Source organism: Lagopus muta, chromosome 1, assembly GCF_023343835.1.
Source record: "Lagopus muta isolate bLagMut1 chromosome 1, bLagMut1 primary, whole genome shotgun sequence".
In the NCBI taxonomy this organism is placed as follows: domain Eukaryota; kingdom Metazoa; phylum Chordata; class Aves; order Galliformes; family Phasianidae; genus Lagopus; species Lagopus muta.
Window position 1 is genome coordinate 159,087,135 of NC_064433.1, and position 12,678 is coordinate 159,099,812.

Genomic DNA, 12,678 nt, shown 5'->3' on the forward strand with positions numbered 1-12,678 from the left:
ACGACAAGTTGCTGAGGCCACCGAAGGGAAAGGAGAATCAAGCCAATTTGCAGAAGTAAAGGCTGTCCAACTGGCCTTAGATGTCGCTGAACGGGAGAGGTGGCCAATGCTCTATCTTTACACTGACTCATGGATGGTAGCAAATGCCTTATGGGGGTGGTTACAGCAGTGGGAGCAAAATAACTGGCAAAGAAGGGGTAAACCTATTTGGGCTGCTGAACTGTGGAAAGACATTGCTGCCCGAACAAAGAATATGATTGTAAAGGTGCGCCATGTAGATGCTCATGTGCCCAAGAGTCGGGCTACTGAAGAACAGCAAAATAACCATCAGGTAGATCGAGCTGCCAGAATTGAGGTGGCTCAAATAGACCTGGACTGGCAGAACAAGGGTGAATTATTTCTGGCTCGGTGGGCCCATGAGACCTCAGGTCATCAAGGGAGAGATGCAACATACAAATGGGCTAGAGACCGAGGGGTGGACTTAACTATGGATGCCATTGCACAGGTTATTCATAACTGTGAAACATGTGCCATCATCAAACAAGCCAAGAGGATGAAACCTCTGTGGGAAGAAGGGCGATGGCAAAAGTACAAATATGGGGAGGCCTGGCAGGTTGATTATATCACCTTGCCACGATCTCGCAATGGTAAGCATTATGTGCTTACTATGGTGGAGGCAACCACTGGGTGGCTTGAAACATATGCAGTACCCCATGCTACCGCCCGAAACACCATACTGGGTCTCGAGAAACAAGTCCTGTGGCGACATGGCACCCCAGAAAGGATTGAGTCAGATAATGGGACTCATTTCAAAAATTCTCTTGTAAATACTTGGGCCAAAGATCATGGCATTGAGTGGATTTACCATATTCCCTATCATGCTCCAGCCTCTGGTAAAATTGAACGATACAATGGACTGTTAAAAACGATGCTAAAAGCACTGGGTGGCGGAACATTTAAGCACTGGGAGAAGCATTTGGCAGAAGCCACGTGGTTAGTCAATACCAGAGGATCTATCAATCGTGATGGTCCTAACCAATCCAGTTCCCTACATACCGTAGAGGGAGATAAAGTCCCTGTTGTACATGTAAAGAACATGTTAGGAAAGGCAGTTTGGGTTCTTCCAGCTTCTGGAAAGGGCAAACCTCTCCGTGGTACAGTTTTTGCCCAGGGACCAGGATCCACTTGGTGGGTAATGCAGAAGAATGGGGATGTCCAATGTGTACCACAAGGAAACTTGATGCCGGGGGAGTGCAGTTACTAATTCTATGTATATGTACATAGCCATGTGTGCATTTTAATCATTTTTTGTTTGTTTGTATATATGTATATATATTTTAAGCATGATGTAACGATGTAGAATAAGGGGTGGAATGTCATGGTTCTATGTTTTTTGTTTTTGTTTTTTTGTTTTTGGGTTTCAGTATTCCACATCAAAACATCATGTAGTGTACGGGGCATTAAAGTGTCACTGCCCAATCCCAGCTACCTATCCCTGTACATTACAGCAGTCACGGGATCTGGCCCTTCTGGGTGGGGGGGGCGCTCTCTTGCTGCCTTGCAGTGGGTGCTGGAGGGTGCTTTCCTAGCCGTTCCAAGCTTTTCAGGTTTGAATCGGTCCCGGGAACTCTCTCTCTCTCATCTTGTCTGATTTATTAATCTCAATTCCAACTAAATTGTATATATTGTGTTATTTTGTATTCCGATATTATAGTAAAATAAGTTTTCCTCCATAGATTGTTGCCGCTGCTCTTTTCCTCCCTTCCTTCCTTCCCATTTTTGTGGGACTGGGGTGGGGGGGGAGGGCAGAGGCCTGTCGCCCCTGTCACGGACATAGATTGATCTGATCAACTCCGTGACATACGTGTATACATCAGGGCTTACAGGTGTACACATCAGCAACCAGTAGTATGTGTGTGTTTATTTGAACATGATCTCTGAGGACCAGTAATCAGAAGCAGCTTGGAGTACTTATATTTTCCTGCAGTGAACCTAACCCACTTAAGCGTATATGTTTAAGTTGCTTGCAAATTTCAACCTTCACTAGCTGACAAAGGAGAACAAAACATCTTGGGGAAATTTCCAGGTATGAGGAGATCTTGGGTGGAGCACAGAGTGAAGGCAGGGATAATAGAGAGATGGAAGATCCTCGTTAGTATTTCAGGGATCTGCAAATGTGGGCACGCTTGTGAATCTGGATAGCGAACTGGCCTTGAATGCTTCCAGAGATGGGACGTTCAAAACTTCTATTCAAGAAGTTACTCAAGAACAAATTCTGTTCTCCGAAACCTTTCAGAGATGATAAGAGAGTGGTTCAACAGTCACTTCTATCAGCTTCCTCAGTATATGTGGGTGCGTTCCATTTGTGCATTATGAGCACTGAGTTTGCATAGATGGTCTCTAACCATATTCTGATCAACCAAAAGGAAGGGATTGCCCTGCTCTGGCCTCTTCTCAAGCAGGACACAGCACACCCAGCAGGAAGCACAGAGCTCCTGATGAGAGGCTATTGTGCTGTAAAGTGGTGAAATCAGGAGTGGTGGCAGAACTCCCCCACGTACAAGGACAGCTCCAAGGGAGTTTAGTGACCAGAACAGGCAGACAGGATACGGTGTGGTGCTTTGTGTGACAGTTTATGCAGAAAGGGTCAAGACGGGCCACTTCCTTCTCCATTTTCTTTTCATCTAGAGGAAGAACTCTCTCCTTATAGTTTGCGTAGGCAGGGAACTGTTCCTTGCTTATAGGTTCACAGCCAGAGGAAGCATTCTTGATCTCTGCTGTTATAGTGGTGTTCAGTCACCTGAGCGCTAAAACCAGTGTCAATACAGGAAAACCTCCAGAGGTGCTTGATGCAGTCATTCAGACAGAACTAGTAAGAAAAGAAACTTCTGTTCAGGTGTTTGCTTGCACTAAGTGCTTTGAACCTCCTCTTACTGATAAAGTAAGTAGTTGTGAAAGATTTTTTTTTTTTGCACACAGGTGAATGGTGTTTCATGGCAAGTTAGCTGAGCTGCAAAAAAAATAGTTATGAGGCTCTCTAGTATTAGAGATAGTGAGAAAAAATAGGGTATTTAATAATTGTATTCCAGCTGTAGACAACACTGAGAAGGAGGCACCTTGGTCCCTAGTGATCCACAAAAGCAAAGCTTCAATTTAGTCCTCATCCTCTGGCTTCATTATCAAAAACATATGCAAAGCTTTTACAGCTATAGACACTATGACACCCAGGACCAAGATCTACAAGAAGAAACCAAACAGCAGCCTTCTGTGGATATGGTAAAAAAAAAAAAAAAAAAAAAAAAAAAAAAAAAAAAAAAAGTCATGCGCCATGCTGAAAGGCATTGACATTATGCTGATGAGCTACTTTTAACTATTGTTCTTTCATGTGGGCATGAATGACAGTGGAAGACAAAACATGGACAAATAAGACTATGAAACCTTGGGTGTGCAAGTGAATAACAGTGGTGCTCAAGTCATCTTCTCTTCATTTTTTGCCAGCTGAAGGAAAGACAAAAATAGACATATAATGCATACCAGTTCGTGGCTATGTGGCCGATGCTGGTACAAGGGCTTTTTGTGACAATGGGATTTTTAATGAGGGTTATAACCTGTTAGGGAGGGAGATGATCCACCTGTAGAAACACTAGAAATTAACAGGAAAATAGAAAGAGATGAAGTTTGCTGACAACGTAATTATGCTACTGATTAAAATAAATTTGTTTGATGTAAGTTAATTGTACTCTGAACTTTAGGAAAAGGCAATTTTTTTTTTTTCAAGCTCTAGAAAGCCTCTGCTAATTCCACCTGCAAATTTTGGAAAAAAAAAAAAAACAACTATTTGTGTCATGTCAATACACTCATATGAAAGGCAAGATCATGCATACTTAAACACTGCAGTTTGACAAGATAGTCTATCCTGTTATTTAGTACTAAATAAAAAAAAATGTGGTAACTATACATCATGAACTATTGAACTATGAAAATGTTCTCCAACAGTTAAGAATATTAAAAATAAAATAGACTCACAAGCACTAACTTTGTCAAGCACAAATGATTGTAAGCTGGAGTTGGTGTAATAAATCCATATGATTTTAAGTTTTTGCTGGATATGCAAGAGTATAAACTAATGCATGCTGCTGTAAGTGCTGTCTTGCATGAGCCAGCTAATACATAACATGATTAAGGACTCCTGAAAGCTGTGAATATTCCTCTTGCAGAACACAGAGTATTAATGTTCTCAGCTATTTATGCTAAGATTTTTACGTTGCTTTATTTTTATTTATTTATTTTTTATTTATTTATTTTTTTTTTGGAAGGTACTAACGTTTTGTTTTTGACTATGGAGAAAGTGGAGGAAGAGTAGGTAACATATTACAGTAGGATTATATTTAATATAACACAGTCAAGGATTCACATAACGTAATTTAGCTAATACAACAAAAAATACATACTTTCGCTTGTGTACAACTAAACCCATCTCTAGACCTATACCAATGTCAATATATATCATGCCACTTTATTCATTGTTATTCACTTATATAAATTATTTTGAGACTGATTGGGAGAAACAATGCTTAATATACTGAAGATTACAGTGAGATCACTGATAGAAACAGTACATGGCACTGAAACATTTTTGGAAGCAATTGTTGACAATATGTATTGCTTTTTTTTTTTTTTTTTGTATTGCTTACTTACTAGCTTGAGGTCTGAAGGAATGGGGAGTTGGCCCTTCTCTTACGAGATCCTTATAAATTAAATGCTGTAAGAACTGACAGTCATGACTCAGGGAGACAGGAAAGAGAAGAAAGAAATACAGAAATAAAGAAAACAACATAAAAACCTCTTCATCTGGAGCAGATAGGACTGTTTGCTAACACTCTAAAAAATTCCCTGTTACTGAAACCAAGCGTGGAAGCCAAGAGGCAGTCAGCAAAGGAAAAAATTCTCAAATCTTTTAAAGTTGTCTTATTTTATGAAGTTTACTCTCCATAAAAAGTTGACTGTTTTGAGTTAATATTCCAGTTGAATTTGGATGCCTTTATATTTATCTTTTGGAGTGCTTACTTCAAAGAAATAATGTGAATAAATTCAAAATACTCATTGATTTGGTGTCTTATCAGAGAAAGCAATGTCTTTTCACAGAAGTGAAAATCTATATTCCACACTAAAAAAGTGATATTTTATTAGTAGGATTGGTATTCATTTCATTATTTTTTTGTCTGAGTTTGTTCATAATTATAACTTTCTCTGAACAATTCCTTCTTTCCTTTTCCTTTCCTTCTTTTAATCCTCATTTTTATATATAAAATGGTATTTGGAAAACTGTGTTCTATGACATTCTATGACAACACAGTTTATTTGCCTAAGGAAAGTTAATATAACACAAAAATTCTGAGAAATCTGTCACTCAGAACGATTGAGATGACATTTACCTGTCCTGGAGTTCAAATAAGTCCCTAGCAAAACATTATGATATCTATTTGTTCAATTGGATTACTACTTGATGCAAACTTATTTCTTTACTGGACAATTACCTGCAAATAAGTATAAAAATTAATCCTAGTTAAGTACGTTAATAAGTTACTTTAAAATTATTGTTAAGACTATCAAACAATGTGCTAAAGCTTGATTTGGAATCTTTTAATTTAATATCTGAGTTATTTTATTGACAATGTAAAAATACATTTATCAGGAGACTTGAGTCATTAATTAAGCTGGTGCTGCTCAGATGAATTTATATATCTATATAGTGGCCCTTGGCATTTTTAATGCTATCTTTAGAAAGATGAATATATGATCAGTAAAGCACTGAGATCTTGAAAGACTCACAATGAAAGGAAATACTGAATTGTATAGAAAACTGTTGTTATTCCCTCCCATTTTGTCCAGCTACTTAGATGAAAAGAATAAATGGACTTGAAAAATACACAAGCCATAGTTCATAGGCACAGTGAAGTAAAGTATGGTTTCAACCTAACTTCAGTTTCATTGCTTTTATGGATTTAAGCCTGACCATTAATGCAGTATTTGTGATTTAATTTCTTCCACAATCACACTTAATTGCTTACCATGTCGTATAATGTTCAATAAAGCAAAGCAATGAAGCAAAAAATAGCAGGACCTCTTGCAAAGGCTAAAATGAAACCCTTATTAAGACAAAAGTGAATAATGCCTCAGTGCTAATTACCATGGTATAGCCAGAACCTATAAACTGTGAGAGACCTCATTAAGCTCTATTAAAATGTGCACTTAGAATTTATCTGGTTAGATAGATGAATAAAAATGGTTAGTTATTTTAGTCACTACTATTAACCTTTGATTCTCAGCAGGAAGAATTCTCAGTTTGAATTAGTATATAATGTGCCATGAATGAAGGTTCCCTTTTCAAGCTTCAAAGAATTATAGGCATTGTATGATTAGAATCCATGAAAAAGAAAAGGCATTTTAATGTTTGTATATCACAGAATGGCCTGGGTTGAAAAGGACTATAATGATCACCTAGTTTCAATCCTCCTACTATATGCAAGGTTGCCAACCACTGGACCAGGCTGCCCAGAGCCATGTCCAACTAGGCCTTGAATGTCTCTACGGATGGGGCATGCACAACTTCTGTGGGCAACCTGTTCCACGCCTGAAGCTCCAGGTCTACCCTCACACAGGACTCCCCAGGTGCATCCTCTCCCTGTGTGTTCCAAAGCACAGAACCCACCATTCTCCCCCAACGCTCTCTGCAGCTCAATAACTGCAGAAAAGGGGGTAACTCCAGGCACAGGGTCTCCCCACAGTCCAATATAAGCTCACTGCTTCACTCCTGAGTAGACTGCTCTCACTCCCATCCCTGCTCTCATCGTAAGCCCCGCTGTCTTACCCCCCCCTCAACCCCATGCCCCCCAGCCCATCTCACTGCAGCCCCCTGCTACCTGAGCAGCTCCCACAGCACTCTGCTGAGGTTCAGCAGCACACTGCCCCACTGCTCAAAGCCATTCTGCAGCATGCACAGACAGGTGCACACCACACTGCAGTGGTGGCCCTGGGCCAACACCAGCCCAACCTAGGAGGCCATCTTGCTATCACACTGGGTGCTGTTCATTTCATGGCTTTGCTTGAAAGAAAAGCCATACACTCATCATCCGTCTCCTTCTTGGGTAGCAGGTCCCCCTCTGGTGTTGGCCCAGGGGGTACTCTCCCCAGGCTGCACATCTATGCAAGTCCCCAACTTTGCCGTGGCTTAGCTTCACAGAAAAAAGTGAAGGTGACAATTACATTTCCTATTATTATTTTATTTTTTGAATTTTTTAGAAACAATTTAAGAAGGCTCCAGCAGAATTCTATCTAGACGATCTATTCTATCCTCTTCCAAAGCACAGAGGTGAGACTAACAGATTGGTAATTTCCTGGGTCATCTTAAAACTTGGTGTAATACTGCCTTTTTCCAGTCACCAGGGACTTCACCTGACCACTATGACTTTTCAAATATTATAAAGCAGCAAGCTCCTTCAGGACTCTGAGATGCATCTCATCAGGACCCATAGACTTATGTAGATGGTCAGGTTCTCCAGATGGTCATAACCTGATCTTTGCTTATAGCAGGAGCAACATTGCTCCCTCAGTCCCCACCTTCCAAATCATCCATTTGCATACGGTGTGAAGAGAGCTGCCAGTGAAGACTGAGGCAAAAAATTGTTGAGCACCTTAACCTTCTCTTTGTCTGCTGCCTGCCTGTATGGCTCACTGGGAAGCACATGCCCTTGGACTTCCTTTTTCATGGTTACAAACCTGTAGAAGCCTTTGCCAAGTCCAGTTCCCTTTGGCGTTGGCCTTCTTGACCTCATCCCTACACATGCAGCAACATCCCTATACTTCCTCCCAGTAAATGTCCATGCTTCCACTGCCTATGCATTTTCTTGCTCCCCAGTAGATCCCAGTTCAGCCATGCCAGTCTTTTGCCTTCCTTCATTGGCTTCCTACCCCTGAGGATACAGAGCTCTTGTGCCATAAGGAATCCTACCTTAAAGATCTGCCAACTCTGCTCCTCTCCCTTGTCCTTGAAGACAGTTCCCCAGGGGGTTTGTTGACTATCTCTCTGAAGAAACAGTAGTTTTCTTTCCTAAAATTTAGCATTCCAATTTTACTTTTTGTCTGCCTCATATTACTCAGGAGTGTGAATTCCACTATTGCATGGTGACTACATCCAAGGCAGCCTCCATATCGGATATCATTTCAGAAGCATTGGTGAGCAACAGATCCAGTACTGCATTCCACACTGGTGGCACAGTCTATTGGCTCAAGAAGTCCATTGGCTCAAGAAGTGAATTCCAAGAGCCTCCTGAATTGCCTTAAACTCTGCATGCTACTTTTCTAGCAGTTGTCAGAGAAGTTGAAATCCCCCAGCAGGACAAGGTTCTGCAACCGTGACTCCTCCTGTTGCTGGAGGAAAAAGGCTTCATCAATGTGCTCCACTTAATCAGGTAGCCTGCAGTTGACACCAACACAACATTTTCTTTGTCACATCTGTTTTTAACTCTGACCCATGTATAATCAATGAACATTAAGATGTTATAATTACAAAATAAGCAAGAGTTTGACAATGCAGATTAAGATAACAAAAAGAGAAGAGATAGAAAGCTTACCTGTACCCTGGGCTCACTTACAAAACTCCAGCAGAGCAGATCTCTAGAAGAGATCCTTCCCCACTGCCAGCTAGCTCTTAAATAGGTCCAGGCTCCACCCCCTTACAGCAGCACAGATGAATTGCCTTCACCTGTGCTCCTCTGGCTGACTCATTGCTCATCTCGGGTGATCAATCAGAGGTTCAGACCATGACTCAGTAGTTCCCATACACTCCACCCCTTCACGGTGTGAACCAATGATCAGGTTGACTAAAGGGTAAGCTTTCCCTAATACAGAGATCCGCTATATTGAGACACTTATACAATTTTCATTGCGACGCGTGTTGGTACAATTCAAGATGAGTGATGATCAGTGAATGTCCATGTTCTTTTATGGGCCAGTGCTCAATGATGTTACTGGAGGCATGAGGTCCCGAGGTGCAGATCCATTCTATGTTCCATCAGTCCCATGTAGACCGTCACCGGGTGTTGCCCGTGATCTGACAGCAACACTGGAACGCTTGATGGCATTTCATTCCTTTCAGCGATCCTGAAGGCTCAAAGACTCACAGGGAGTAATACAGATGTTTCAGAGGTACTAGGAGGGGAAGGTCTGCTTTCCAGGGCAGGATACAGGCCGTATTTCTATCCTGGGTCAACACTTCCACTTGTACTGGGGCACGTCCCAGCCACCTGTACCACACCTTCTGGCTGGATGTCTGTGGCTGCATAATGATATCAGGCATCAAAGGAGGTGTCCTGATCTGCCATAGGGACATGACGGGGGTCCCTTTAGCAATGAAGATTGGAGTGTTGACCACAATATCAGTAGGCCATGTACCTATTACTGGAGGGACTGCTGAGCCTTCCACCTCCAACAATCTCCCCAAGGTGCAAGTAGGCCACACCATTTAGGTCCTACCTGCACCTTCTAGGGCCATTTTATTTTATGGGTACCTGGACCTAAATTCTCAGGCGCAGGGAGCAGAATTTTATTTTCGTTACCAATCTGGGGTCTTACCTGATGATCATTGCCCATAATTTGGATCCTAAGCAGGGTGGCCCATGTTGTCTGCAGCATTCTCAGGGCACTGGGTCTGCCGTCTCAGGGTCTTTCATTCAGGTCCCGCAAGATTTCATACAGTCTTTTTGTCCACCCCTGCAGGGACTGGGAGTCTGTCTTCAGGGCAGCCTTAAGAATACCATTATAACATTCAATGAGGCCTGCCCCCATTGGATTTCACAGCAGGTGGAATCGCCATTCAATGGTATATTCTATGATTCTATGATTCTATGATTCTATGATATGCCTGGTTTGCTCTCACTACTAGATAGACCTGCAGTAGCCCACTTGTAGTGTTGATGCAGGACAGGGTGTATCTTGCCCCCTCAGACCAAGGAAGGGGCCCGATGTAATTGACCTGCCATTAGAGAGGATTGTGTCCTCTAGCAAGATGGGCTGTTGTTTCAGGCAATGATCTCAGTCTCATCTTAGAGCAAGTGTCGCAATCCTGGCATGCCTGGACGATATCAGATAGTTGTATGGGCAGTCCCCATGCTTTAGCAGCTACCCATATTGTCTGTTGTCCAGCATGCTGTAGCTTCTGATGTATCCAACAGGAGATTCTCTCAGCTGGCAAATTCTCAATCCATCGAACTCAGGCCAGCTTGTCAGCTTCATCGTTTCCCAGTGACTGTACGGGCTGATGACCAGAAACGAGATAGACACATACAGTCCTGTGTTTGACCATATTCCGTATGTCTAACCACATGTCTTTGCCCTGGATCAGTTGGGTGTGGATAGTCCATTCCTGGTGCAATCCAAAAAGTGAGCCCCTAGTACACAGCCCAACTATCTGTGCAGATGTTCAGGATACCATCACCGGGTTCCTTGGTTATAACCATCCACACGGCTCGCAGTTCTGCCCATTGGCTGCTCTGACCATCCCCCTCATCGAACCAGATTGTCTCGGTGGAAGGATGGTACACTATTGCTCTCCACTTGCTCAGGTTGCCCTTGCTGGACTCATCTGTGTACCAGGCATCTTCAGGGACAGGATATTTTCCCTCCTGAATGGGACTCTTCTCTGGTGGAGCGACCAGTATTTCTTTTGGTGCATCACTGTGATACGTCACTGGGCCTAGGATTTTCTGGAGTTCTTCTTTCAAGGGTGATGAAGACAGACTGCTCCTTTGGCTGAGGTAGGTGGCCCATTGTGCCACTGTTTGTGCTTCGGCCACCCCTGTCTTAGGAAGGTGAGTCAGATCTTTCACCCACCCCTGAATTGGCAGAGTGGTCTTGACTATAACTTCAGCTGTTTGAGTTATTGGCACTACTGCCTGTAATGCTGAATAGGCAGCCAATAACTGTTCTTCAATCATACTGTATCTTTCTTCTGCTCCGTGCCAAACCTGAGACCAGAAACCAATGGGGGTCCAAACAGAACTCTGGTGTTGCCACAGGCCCCAACCGAAGCCATCTTGAGTAATGTGAACATCCAACTCGTCTGGGAGGGTAGGATCAAATATACCCAATGCCTGGGCTTGTTTAACTGCAAGTTTTGCTTGTTGGAAAGCATCCTGCTCTGTTTTCCCAGTCCCATAGCTGCCCCTTTTTTGTGAGTCTATACAGTGGCCTTAGCAGTACCTTCAGTACCTCAGCCTTCTCTTTGTGTGCTGAAGCCAGTTCTGCTTTTACATTTACAAAAGGAGGTATACTCACTTTGGCCTGTCTCTTCTGGCCAATGTACCTGTAGAATGTCTTTCTATTGTTTTTCACATCCCTCGACAAGTTCAGTTCTGCCTGCACCTTGGCTTTCCTGATCCCATGTCTGCGAGTCCGGACAGTATACCTGTATTCTTCCCAGGTGACACACCCCTGCTTCCAGAGCTTGTATGCACCTTTCTTTGCCCTCAGTGTGCCCAGCAGGTCCTTACCAAGCCACACCAGCTTCCTACCTCCTCTGCCCACTTTCTTATTCAGAGGGACGGAGAGTTCTTGTGCTCTCAGAAAGGCATTCTTGAAAAGTAGCCAGCTCTCCTCAACATCTTTGTTTTTAAAGACAGCATCCCAGGGGATCTTGGCCAACAATCCATTGAACAGCATAAAGTTTGCTCTTCCAAAGTTCAGGGTCCTGACACCACTCTTTGCCAGGCCAACATCCCTAGAGATCACAAACTCGACCAGGGTGTGGTCACTGCAACCCAGGCTGCCTCCAACCTTAACACCGTTAATGATTACCTCTGCATTAGTGAGCAGCAGCTCCAGCAATGCTTCAGCTCTGGTCAGTCTGTCCAACACCTGGACCAGAAAGTTATCAACACATTCCAGGAGCCTCCTAGACCTCTTGCAACTCACCGTGTGATCTTTCCAAGAGATATCTGGATGGTTGATGTCTCCCATCAGGACAAGAGCCCATGAGCACAACACCTTCTGCATATGAAGCAAGAAAGCCTCATCAACAGTCTCCTCTTGATCAGGTGGCCTGTAGTATACTCCTTTCACCAGCTGGCCTCTGTTAGACCCATCCCTAATTCTAACCCACAGGCTCTCAACCTGTTCCTGACCGTTTCTCAGAGGGAGCTTCTCACAGTCTATCCACTGTTTGTCATAGAAAGCAACTCCCTCACCCCTCCTACCTCACCTATCTCTTCTAAAGAGCCAATATCCCTCAATGGTGTTATTCCAGTTATGGGAGTCATCCTACCATGCTTCCATGATAGCAACAAGACCATAACTTTCTAGGCGCATCACAGTTTCCAACTCATCTTGCTTATTTCCCAGGATGCGTGCATTGGTATAAAGGCATTTCAGTTGTGCTTTCCATCTCACCGTCTTTATAGAGGATCTGGGTTCAGAACAGCAGCATCACCAGCATCCCCCTTCCCCAGTCCATCCCTTTGTACTTCACCGTAATCGCCCATCAAGTTTGGTAGAAGCCCTCGAACAACCTGCTCAGCTCCAGCAGCCCTGATTTTTCCCCCTTCCCCCTTCATACCTAGTTTAAAGACCTGTCGACGAGTCCTGCCAGTTCCTCGGCTAAGATCCTCGTCCCCCTCAGACAGG